This window comes from Piliocolobus tephrosceles, chromosome 7 (assembly GCF_002776525.5).
Source record: "Piliocolobus tephrosceles isolate RC106 chromosome 7, ASM277652v3, whole genome shotgun sequence".
Classification (NCBI taxonomy): Eukaryota; Metazoa; Chordata; class Mammalia; order Primates; family Cercopithecidae; genus Piliocolobus; species Piliocolobus tephrosceles.
Window position 1 is genome coordinate 85,892,540 of NC_045440.1, and position 12,635 is coordinate 85,905,174.

The window sequence follows — 12,635 nt, forward strand, 5'->3', positions numbered from 1 at the left end:
AGAGTTACATATAAATAGTTGTTGCAAAGACATTTCTAAACTAGAATTTAAAAAATTATTAAAAACATGATCTATATGTAAATATAATTGCTGCTAAATAACAACCTGCTTCTATAATTTCAGATTGAGTTAATAAAGTTGATTAGGAGAGGACAACAGAAAACAAATGTATGTTAAATGCCTCATCCTGCACAGGCCCATTCATTTAACAAGTATTCACATAGCATCTACGATATGTCAGACACTCTTCTAGATTCTTAGAATATATCAGTGAACAAAAGACATGAAACCCTTCACCTTGATGAAACTTATAGCATATCAAGTGTATATTTCATATAAAGGTAATCACTAATAGAACAAACCCAGAAATGACAAGATTAAACCAGACATTGCCTGTACCCCAAAGGAGGGAGGGAGGGAGAGAGGGAGGTAGAGAAAGAGAGAATAGGGAAGGGTGAGGAGAAAAGGAGCAAGAAGGAAAGGCGGGCAATGGAATGTGAAGCAAAGTACGTTTTAAATGCCTAAATAGATTTTTAAGTGCCTAAAAAATTGTCATTTTTTAAATGACAGTAAGTCAAATCACCCTATTGAAAGACAAAAAACAACTAAAATTAGTCTACAAAAATCTATGATATGCTGCTTAGAAGAGTCGCAACAAAATACTACAATGTTAAAAATGATTGAATGAACCCCCCAAAGTTTCATGCTCAGAGATTTTGCATGTGATACCCGTTAAATATTTACATAGTGTTCATTTCCTTGCCATGTAATCCATTTTAGAGCAATAAAAAGGCCTAAATCTCTGAATCTATCCAATTCATTTTAAGGAACTACTGACTCTCATATAAAAACTTGACTAAAAAGTAGCACCCAACAGCTAAATATAGCTAATTAGCTAATTCACTAATATTGGTGTAAAAACCTGAAATAAAGCAAAATACTAGCAAAACAATTCAACACAATATAAAGGATCCCCCATGACAAAGTGGGACTTTATGACAAAAATTCACACACATTCTCACACATACACACACATAGATATATGTATATGCACCTTAAATAACATTCTACTTTATACTGAAAAAGATGTTGTAATTTAAATTACATTTACAAGAAGAACATTCTTTGTTTAAATTAATATTTTATCTTTTTCCAGAAGAGGAAGGTAGTTCAATAAAGCAAAAACAGAAATCAATAGTATGACTAGTAGAAAGGATGAGAAACGTTTTTATTTAAGTATAATGTGGATTGTCAACCTCCAAACTCCAAATAAGTAGGAAGAAACACTATTAGGCTTAATTATACATTTTTTAAAATTTTACCAATAAAAGTAAAAACTTATAGCTTTGCAATATACAAATAATAGGTGTAAAATATAGTGAAAAAAATTCAATTCAATAATGATAATATATCTAGTTAAAATACCTAAGAATAAGCTCAGTAAGAAATGCACAAACCTACAATAGCACACACTACAAATTTTTGTTAATAGAAATAAAAAATATGAATATATGAATAGATGTAAGATGTTCCTAGATAAGTATGAAGTTAAAAACATGCCAATTCTTTACATATTATTAATTAAATATAGTTTTTCCCTAAGCCTCAAAGATCTCTTTTACTCTTCTGGGTTTTTTTTTTTTTTTTTTTGAGACGAAGTCTCACTCTGTCACCCAGGCTGGAGTGCAGTAGTGCGATCTCAGCTCACAGGCGCCTGTTACCACGCCCAGCTAATTTTTTTGTATTTTTACTAGAGACAGGGTTCCACCATCTTGGCCAGGCTGGTCTTGAACTCCTGACCTCATGATCCACCCACCTCGGCCTCCCAAAGTGCTGGGATTACAGGCATGAGCCACTGCACCCAGCTTCTTTTAGTTTTAAATGCTATTTTATATGCTCAGGAGCCGAAAAGTACACTCATAGCCTTGCCCTCTCTTATCCTATAGCCAACTTCTCACTAGACATTTTTATTTGGATGTGTCACAAGCATCTCAAACATAACTCTTGGTTTTTCTACATAAAATGAATTTTATCTCTAGAAATGGGACACTACTATCTCCTAATGTACTTAAACCAAGAAATCTAGGAGTCATCATAAATTACTTCTCTCTCCCTCCACCTCCAGTCTGCCACCACATTTTGTTATTCTATCTCCAAATATACCTTGCATTCATCTACTTTTCCTAATTTCATATCAAAATTCTAGAAATCACCTCTTACTTTATCTCCTTGTTTCCTCTCTACCTATAGCTCCAATCTAAGAATTGTCTTTTCAAAACATCAATGTAAAGTGTAAATTGCTACACTTTCATTTTAAAACTTCATAGCATCCCAATGCCCTTAGGGTAAATCCAAAGCTTTTTTCATTACCCATGAGGCTCTGCTGACTTCTCCTACCTCTTCTTTCTTTCATTGAAATAGTTCAATAAAATGAGAAAAACAATCAATGAGCAGAATAAGAAATTTAACAGATTGAAATTATTTTTAAAATAATTTTGAAGCTGAAAAATGCAATGAATTAAATAAAAAATGAAAGAGAGAGCATCAACAATAGATCAAAATTAGACCACCTAAAAAGATATAATCAGAAGAAAGAAGAAAAAAAGAATAAAACTATGTAGGCTTTAAAATTATAATTAGAAAGGATTTCTAATGGCATGGTAAAAATTTTAGGATTAAAGAAGGATAAAAATTATGTATACATGATTAATTTTATTTAAAAAATGCATTCAGGAAAAATGTTGGATTGTCTATAACTTTTTTCTCCATCTGTATACTTTTCTGGACTTTGAATATATTGTTGATAACTGGAAGATAGAGTTATTTTTTACAGAAATGCATGAATCATGATGAGATTGGGTGAAAGATAATACATTTAATTTTAGACACGTTTAATTTTAGAAAACATATATATCCAATGTGAAATTTTCCAGCATGAAGTGTACTAACTATCATGAAAATGATAAAGACTGAAAGCATTTGTTCTGGAACTGTCCACAGAGACACTACAGAAAGCTGAAGGAACAAATAAAAATGTCAATGAATTAGGAACAGAGAGGACCAAGGGGCTGACCTCTTGGAATTCTTAATGACAAAAATAAAGAAGACAGAGAAATTGGTAATCAAAATGAGGAACAGAGGTAGATAATCCTCTGATATTTCCTACTACATATATTTGTGGTACATGTTGTTTATTTGAACCAAAATCCTTTGTACTATACCCACAGACAGTCATTTTATACATCCGAGTAACTGAGGTCTGCAATCTGTCAAAGAGAATATCAGAAGGATCTATCAGCAGCAGACTTTGATAGCTTGCTATAAGTTGTTACAAATTTTTGTAAGTTTTGGGGATGATGCCCTCCCCATTAGGGATATAGCAAACAGTATCTCCCAATTAGTATAGATAGTGTCATGGTTTGAATGTGTGTGTTTCTCCAAAATTCATATGTTGGACTCTAAATGTTAAGGTGGTGGTATTAAGAAGTAGGACCTTTTGAGAAGTTATTAAGTAATGAGGTCTCTGCTTTCATTAATGGGATTAATGCCTTTGTAAAAGAGGCTTCAGAGACTGTCTGGCATTTTCATGACACAACATTTATTCCTTTTGTCCTTCCACCTTACACTGTATGAGGACATAGAAACAAGGCACCATTTTGGAAACAGAAAGTGAGACTTCCCCAGATACCACATCTGGCAGCATCTTGATCTTGGACTTCCAAAATTGTAAAAATAAATTTATGTTGTTTATAAACTACTATATTTTTTATAGCAGTTTCAATAGACTAAAACAGGAATCAATCAACCACTTATCCATCAGCTCACACACTCTTGGATGATCCATCTTTGACTCTCAAATCTCTTCAATTCAGACTTCCTAATTTCCTTTTGGAAACCACTCAACACCCAGGATTGATGTAGAGTGAAAAAGGAAGACCTTAGTCACTGGTGATTAGGACTGAATTAAGGGGTGGAAGTAGAATTCAATAGAATAAGGTGAAAACCCATAAAGTGTGCAAAACTGCTTATTGAAAATGGAAGGAGACAAATAAAAATATATTTGCCATGGTTTCTGTTTAAGATAAGACTGTGTGCAGTTAGGAGAACAGCTTTTGTTTGTCTCTTGGCCCAAGTGATACCAGTAATAAAGGGCAGAGAGAGTGTAATCCTGCTAATTCAAATTTTCTCTTCTGTTCTTTCCATGAAGTATTTAAATAAGGGTTCAACCTCCAAATATCCTTCACTCACTTCATTCACTTTCACATTAAAACACACATACATATACACATGCACAACTATGTCAAGGAAATACTTAATAATCATCTATTAGAAAAAGTCCAAAATTATTAGCCTACATCAGGCTATAACTGCATACATCCTAGAGGATGTGGTCCATAGATAAGACTAACCTTATGAAATTTTACCTTCCCTATTTTGTTCATTAATGAAATGCAAAATAACCTGAAATCCGCTTAAAAGATGTCTTCTAAATATGATTATGCTATCTACTCTGTCCCATGCCCTAATGATCTAATGTGTAGCACTCTTTTAAGTTGAGACTGAAAGCCTCTGGAGGAAAATCATTATAGATTTCACAGTCTTCTAACTTCTTCAGGTATAATATTACTACTATTTGAGCCAGACCAATTCTTAAAGTTTACACAGAATAGTCCCATTCAAAGCTACTCATTCCTCTCAACTTTATGTCTTTCTGATAGACTCCTAACAAAAAGAGCATCTTTCTGAAGATTAGCTTTGCTCTCAATTTTCTCTTCCAGTGAAAGAAACTTTGATGTAAAAATCTTCTCTGGAATCGTAATTTCTCTGTATGCATTGTGCTCTATTTATGTTATTTTAAAATGTCTTTAAAATTCTAGTTTCTAGCCCTATGTTTGGGAGAAAACATTATCAACTTTTTAATGATTTCTGTTTGTTAGGCTTTAAGACAGAAAACACTTATTTTTTATAAACAAATAGAAAAAAATGTGTAGCCATTGTCATTGTCTTTTGATGATTTATCTTAAGTCTGTGTAGAAGACTGGTTTTCTCTTTAGCTTTCCTCAATTATTTTTGCTAAATGTGTTAAATTCCTTCTTGACAACTGGAGGATTCAAAGCAATTCAAATGAGATTAGTTCACTGTGGTTAATACAAAAACCTTTATCTCCTAAAACGTGCCAAAACTATTATCAAAAATTTCCAGAAACGAAACGCATTTTTACTGACCTTTATTCATGTTGATACTTTCCCTTTTGCTTTGCTTTATTCACTAGCAACGCAAAGTATCTCAGTCTGACGTATAAAAACTCTTTTATAATTTCAGTACAGCATTTTCAATTTATTTAACCTGTAGCCTTCTCCATTAAATACAATATAGATTCTTGCCATGTAAATCTTTCTAATGCGCAAATATAATCACATCACTGTTAAATGAAGTTTAGCCTGATGCTGCCTCCTCAGATATTTTAAGTTCAACCTAAAGATTTTTCTGTGCATCGTGAACTATAACAAGTGGAAGAGTAGACAGACCCCTCCACTTGTTAAATCTTTGGTAAACAGATTGCCACACCTGTGCCAATCACTGAGTTTTGGCCAATCAAATGCAGCCAACTGTTCGAACCATGTTCAAATAAGGCAAGCGCTGACCTGTAACCAATCCAGTTGTTTCTGCATCTTACTTTCGTTGTCCGTACATCACTTTCCTTTTTCTGTCCATAAATCTTCTTCCACCACATGACTACACCGGAGTCTCTGAACCTACCGTGGCCCACAAGCCTGCCTGATTCATGAATCATTCGTTGCTCAATTAAACTCCTTTAAATTTAATTCAGCTGAAGTTTTTCTTTTATCAGCTCAGAAGCAGAGTTCGAGTAGAGTTTCTAACGACCCCCAGGAAGACTGAGTGACCAAAGCAAGGTACCCACAGGACCCATTTGTGTCCATTGATCACTCAGAGCAGCTGGGGAGCATGGTAAGTTCTCAAATTTCAAAGCTGTGTTTTGAGTTCTCCAAGTTTCTTTTAGGAAATTTCTGATCCAAACTGGGTTTAAAGGTCATGACAGAAACTGGACTGGGTCCAGGATCAGATTTGATCTGGTAATTAACCGGCTTGAATCCAGTTAAAGGCATCTTACATCTGACTGGATCAGGAAAAAAAGTAAATGGTGATATTGCAGGGGGTACAAAATTCGGCTTTTGAAAATTCACAGGACTTTTCATGTTCTACCCCTTTGTTCCCTTTTTCTTGCATGCTTAGGTAGGAAAAAAAAAAAAATAATTGGCCAAGTTAATCAAGGGAACCTGAGAGCAAAGTCAGTATCTTAGGTAAAAATGGGATCCTTAATTTCCGAAGTACTGAGATCCTTCTGACTTACACATGCGTAAGTGTTAGGTCCCAGAGGCACTGAGGTCTTACAGAAATGGCAAAATCTTACTTGAGATAATGTAGAGTGGAACGCTCCAAATGAACAAAACTACACTGAAGTGCATTTGAAAATGAGGGCTCCCAAATTAGTCTCATCTAGGGGTGCCTATTGATATGAAGAAGCTTCTAAAAAGATTTGAATATTTTTATTTAAAGACTTTAAAAGGACATATAAAAAGCTTAAGCAACTAATTAGTTTTAAAAAATTGAATCTGCTAACTTTTTAGCTTAGGTACTATCCCAATTCAAAGGAAATAGACTGCAGCACCAACTGGCTGACTTTGGATAAGTAACGGGGCACATTTTGCCTGAGTAAAGGATGGAATTGGACTAGAGACCCTTCCCTCAGTAAAATCCCTCTTGGTTAAAAGTGGATTTGGCACCATGGGATGTTAACCACTATTCTCTTTGGATTAATGTGCCCTGCACCCTTTGCTGACAGCTATGGGTGACAGAGAGGCATGTATGGGACATTGGAACATGGGGAAGTTTTTCTCCCCAAAGGGGAAATCTTGAAGCTGATGGTTCTGTTGGAAAAGATCCCTTCATGACCAACAAGCACCCACCTGAACTTTTGATTCAGTATCACTGCAATGTGCGGGTCTTTCTCTGGCCTCCCTGAGCTCCTCACCTTCTCCACACCCTGCCACAGGGATTGCTTGTTTTTCTTTCTCTCCTTTCCCTTTCCTATCTCTTCTGTTACTCAGGGCAACCATCTTACCCAGAGACCACATGTTGAAACTCCTGGTCAGAGGTTGAATTAAAGATGACAGGGCTCAGCTGGGGGCAAATTTGAGCCTTTCCAGGTCAATATTGGGTGCTAATCAGAGTGACTAATATCTGTGTTTTGTCACATGTGCTTTGCTCTGGCCAGAGTGGAAAATGTTAATTTGGTTGCCCCATGCAACCCCTTGGACAGCATCTTATAAAATTGAGAGGCTTTTGCCTGTGGTTCCCTGAAACAGAAAAATAATAATAATTTTCTTTTGTATTGCAGCTTGGCTTCTAGGGCTCTAGTGTGGTGAGCAGGGTTGCTAGGGCCTCTCAGGGAAAGGAAACCCAGAAGTCTGTCATGCCAGCAAAAGAGTAAAGATTCTTTACCAGTCAGACATCTAGCCTCTCTCTCTGCAAACTGGTTGAGTGAATGGTAAAAATCACAGTTCATCTACTCTGTAAAGTTTTGATTAATGCAAAACAGGATTCTGAGTGAGGCTAGTCTTAAGCTGTAGCAAATCTGGTGTGCGTTGTTTGTCTTCCTTTATGGTTCTATTATAAAGAGGAGTACCTTAGGCTAGAACATGGGCTTAGGACCTGATATAGTTTGACTGTGATATCGCCCAAATCTCATCTTGAATTGTAGTTCCCATAATCCCCATGTGTCATGGGACAGACGCGGTGGGAGGTAATTGAATCATGGGGTTGGTCCCCCTGTGCTATTCTCATGACAGTGGGTGAGTTCTCGTGAGATCTGATGGTTTTATAAGGAGCTTCCTCTTTTTGCTTGACTTTCATCCTTCCTTCTCTCTCCTGCCACCATGTGAAAAAGAACATGTTTGCTTCCCTTTCCACCATGATTGTAAGTTTCCTGAGGTCTCCATAGCCATGCTGAACTGTGAGTCAATTAAACTCTTCCTTTTATAAATTACCCAGTCTCGAGCATGTCTTTACTAGCATCATGAGAACAGACTAATACAGGACCCCATAAGCTCACTATTCAAGATGATGCAGCAAGCCAGTCAGTAATAAACTTTGCTGCAGATCCCTGAAACAAACAAAAAAACTGGATGAGGTCTCCACCTTGTTGTATGTCCTTGAAAGTTTGACCTTATGACCATGTGGTGGTACTTTCTCATGGTCTCTGCCTTCCAAGGAATAGGATTTTGGGGATTTATGTCATAGCACTAAAAATTATTTCAAGCAGTTAAAAGTCTTTGCAAGCTCAGAACTGTTTGCTCCCAACTCCTTCTGGGAAGAGCAATGGAAACTTCCCAGTGCTGTGCACAGCTAAGGCTGTGCCATTTTACAATGGTGGCCTGGATTCAATCCTAGCATAGGAAATTTCTTGTTGATATCCGTGTGACCTTTACCATTTGTTGATTCCCTTCTCCTCCGTGAACAACTTCTAGCTTCCCTCCTTAAATTTTCCTTTCTCTGAACTACCTTTGAAGATTCTAAATTTTGTAAAAACTGTTTGCTCCCTCTTTGAAAATACCTCGTACACTTGTGGTTAAGTCATAAACTTAGTTGAGGATTATTAGTTTCACTTGGGAGGTTGCTTTTTGTAAAGTCTAAAAGCCAAAAATATTGGCCATTTGGCCTTGCTAAAGTCAGTTGATAAGAAATTTAAAAGGACTTTTTTAAAAGAGTGCTATAGTTCAAAGTCAGCTTAACTAAAAGTGAATATCCAAGATCTAATAGCGTAAGACTCCTTGGGAATAACAGGAGGTGCCACAGACCCCATTTTGGGAAAAACCTCTGTTTTCCTCATGAAACTCCAGGAATTAGAAGTGAATAGATCCCTCCCGAAATCTAAGGCTCTGTTCTATTTTGCGCTGCATTATCTGACGTTTTTTACTTTTTTACTTTTAGGGGTATCAGAAATTACTTGGCATTATGAGAGGGCTTTGGTGTGTTATAACTAGGTAGGAAATCTGCTTTTGGGAATGGCTAATGGCAGTTATGGGGGGATACTCGGTTCTTTGCATGCGGATCTGAGAAGCATGCTCTTGGCCACCTGGAATGTATGGAAATATCCCTACCCCATACCTTCCCCCAATGTGCCCCCCATATAAGACTCTCATGGGAAATGGACAGATTACAATATGGGCTAATTGGCTTTGGGTTGCCATGCAATGAAATGTACGGTAAAAGCATTGCACTGTTTTCTTCCATATTATTTTCCTCTTTTGGGGGATCCACGATGCAGTATAAAATGAGACCCTTAATTTTGGAGATCTGTTTTTGTCTTCTGGGTGTGCCTGCCTCTTAGGTCCTGGAAACTGCCTGCTTTCCTGCCCCTGATCCTTGAAGGGCTCCACCTTGAAGCCAGTAATCCCATTAAGAAACTTAAAAACTGGCAAATAAAAGGTCTTACAACTACTGGATCTTCTGTCTGTCTGTGTAGTTATATATGGGTTGTGAGTATGATGGTTACATAAAACAGCTCAAATTAATTGGCTTAAAGAAAAGCATTTAAATCAAATATTTTGAAAGAAAAAAAACCGTAATGCCTTTTAGTTCAAGTGACTTTAGTAATCTTTGGGAAATAAAAATAGTTTTAAATATTATTAGTAAAATAAAGAAACTTGGTCTAAATTAGGCAGGTCAGATATTAGGTTTGCTAATGCTTTAAGATCATAAACTGCTTCCTTGGTTTTTGAAAGTTGTTCAACTTACCTGCTTTATAGCTAGATAAGGCCTGGGGACATGTGGAGTTAGCCAGGTCCCTAGCTATGCTGGAAAGAGTCAGACCTTATCCATACATAATTACATTCACTTACTTACCAGATTTTTCTCACACACACACACAAATTGCTAAGAGTTAATATTGTAACATATACTTGAGACTACTGAAAAAACAGTTTTACAGGCAAGATGGATAAGAAAAGTAAAATGTCCTTTTAGTAAAAGATTGTAAGAAGGCATGGGAATGTAAATTTTTGCCTAGTTTAAATGATTATTTTAAATTAAATAGAACACAGCTAAAGATTTGAACAAGTTGTGAAAGATTTGTGAAAAATTATCTGTAAAAGAGATCCTGTATATGAACACATTGGCTAAATTTAAAGGGGTATTATCCAGTTTTTTTCTGTAAGTTGAATATTGGAATAAAAGCACAACAGGAAGTTCTTAGAGCACTGATCTACTCTTTAACAAAGATTTGTAAAGGGTTATAAAAGGTTTATGAAAATCTCACCTTATGGTCAAACTCATTAAGATTGATAGATTTGTCTATAAGGTTATATTAAAGATTGGCGTTGGCCAGGTGTGGTGACTCATGACTGTAATCTCAGCACTTTGGGAGGCCAAGATGGGTGGATCACCTGAGATCAGGAGTTTGAGACCAGCCTGGCCAACATGATGAAACCCCGTCTATACTAAAAGTACAAAAAATTAGCCAGGCATGGTGGAGTGTGCCTGTAATCCCAGCTATTCAGGAGACTGAGGCAAGAGAATCACTTGAACCTCTGGGAGGTGGAGGTTACAGTGAGCTGAGATCACACCATTATACCCCAGCCTGGGCAACGAGAGCAAAACTCCACCTTAAAAAATAACAATAAAAAAAAAGATTGGGGTTGACATTAATAGTACACTAACGCAAGGGTGAAATTTGGCTTTCTCTCTTGAACAAGATTTTCATGTAATATTAACGGATAATGAAAGATTTGTTATTGCTTTTTGAATAAACTACCAAAAAAAAAAAAAAAAAAAAGAAGAAGAAGAAGAAGCAGGGAAAGACAAGAGACTGATTGGAAAGCTAAGACTTTCCTCTCTCAATGAGTAATGGTTTTTGACTTTTTAAAATTTGTGAGTCATCATTTTGCCTGAATGAATGACTTATGGTGACCTGGAATTCTATCTTATAGTATCAAGTGTTTAAAACTTTTAATATATTTGATAGACTTCCCCAAATCAAATTTCAGCTTCGAAATTGTCTTTTCTGACCTCTAACTTCAGGGGCTACAGAGAGCCCCTGAAGCATTCAAAAAGGAGGTACCTTCTTCTACCTCATTGTTTGACATGTTAAGTTACCTGGGAAGCATTGTCAAGATAAAAAATAATGTTTTTTTTTTTAATTTTTTAAAAATATAAAAAGTTTATAAAAAATAAACTTCTTCTGGTTGTATTTTTAGTGAATGATATTAATATATGTTCCAAAATTGTACGGGATTTCTAAAATTCTAATGTCTGAGAATATGCTATCAATCCTAATTATGGTTATTAAGTTATTATAAACTAGAAATAACTAAATTTCCTTGACAATTGTGTCTTTAACTATAACCATTTAAAGTCGTTTCCACCATTAATTGCTTAATGCTGGTGCAGTTTCTGAAAGCTTCACAAGCATGCAAAATCCTAGAATATGGTGTCTTGTAGGAGGTTCACGAAAAAATAAAAAGAACCTGTAAAGTACTTTTGAATACAGGTTTCTGATAATTTAAAATCATATCATTTGGGCTGGGTAAGTATTCCTGGAACTCTAATGAAAAGACTGACTGATTTATAAAATGCTAACCCAAATAGAACAAAAATTAATTGAATACCAAGAAAATATTTTGCCAGGTTTTCTTGCTAAATCAGTCAATAGTGAAATTGTTTAGATACACAATTTGAATGAACTCCAAGGCCTAAGTCAAATTACCTATGATAACCCACCAGCTATTAGTGCTATGCCCCTAAATTGAAGAAATAACTGGTATTCTAGAGGACATAAGTCCAATGTTAAGCATGAATTCATGGAGAACCAGGACAGCTGCCTTGTCCTTCCTGAGTTCTTAAAAAAAAAAAAAAAAAAAGTTTTACATACCATGACTCATCCTGGAAAACCTAAAATGATCTAAATTAAATATACATTGGTATGGTGATTTCTAAATTGCTAAAATAGTTTATGACCAATGTTTACTTTGTCAAACCCATATGCCTGGGAAGACAATCAAAGCTTCAGGTACATTTGGCTACCTGATAGGCCATTTAAACATATATAGAGGGATTTTATTCAATTATCATTTTCTGGTTGCATTAAAAACTTTCCCATGCAAGAGGGCTGATGTTATAACAGTAAATTGTCATGCCCCAGTGGTATTTTCACCAGGTAAAGAAAGTTTTTTATGGTTCACTGACTGAGCACAATCAACCTCTTCACAATCTAGAACCCAAAGATTGGATCTTCTGAGAACATCAGAGAAAGACTACCCTTGCCATCCACACTGCAACAAAACTTTAGGAGCTTGAACTTCGGTTCCATAATCTCACAACTGAGAAGGGTCCCTCCAAACTCTTGGAACTGTACTCCTATTGGAACCCTTAAGATAAAGCTAATCGGGGAAGTTTCTCCCCAAAAGAAGATGGCATCCTTGATGTGAACAGCTTTTCCCAAGATCATGGATCAAGACTTCTCTACTATTATGAGACACTTATCTTTCAATATTTTTCCCTTCCTTATGCCTCTATGAGCAATAGAAGTGAAAAAGGAGGCCTATTGTGTGCACTTA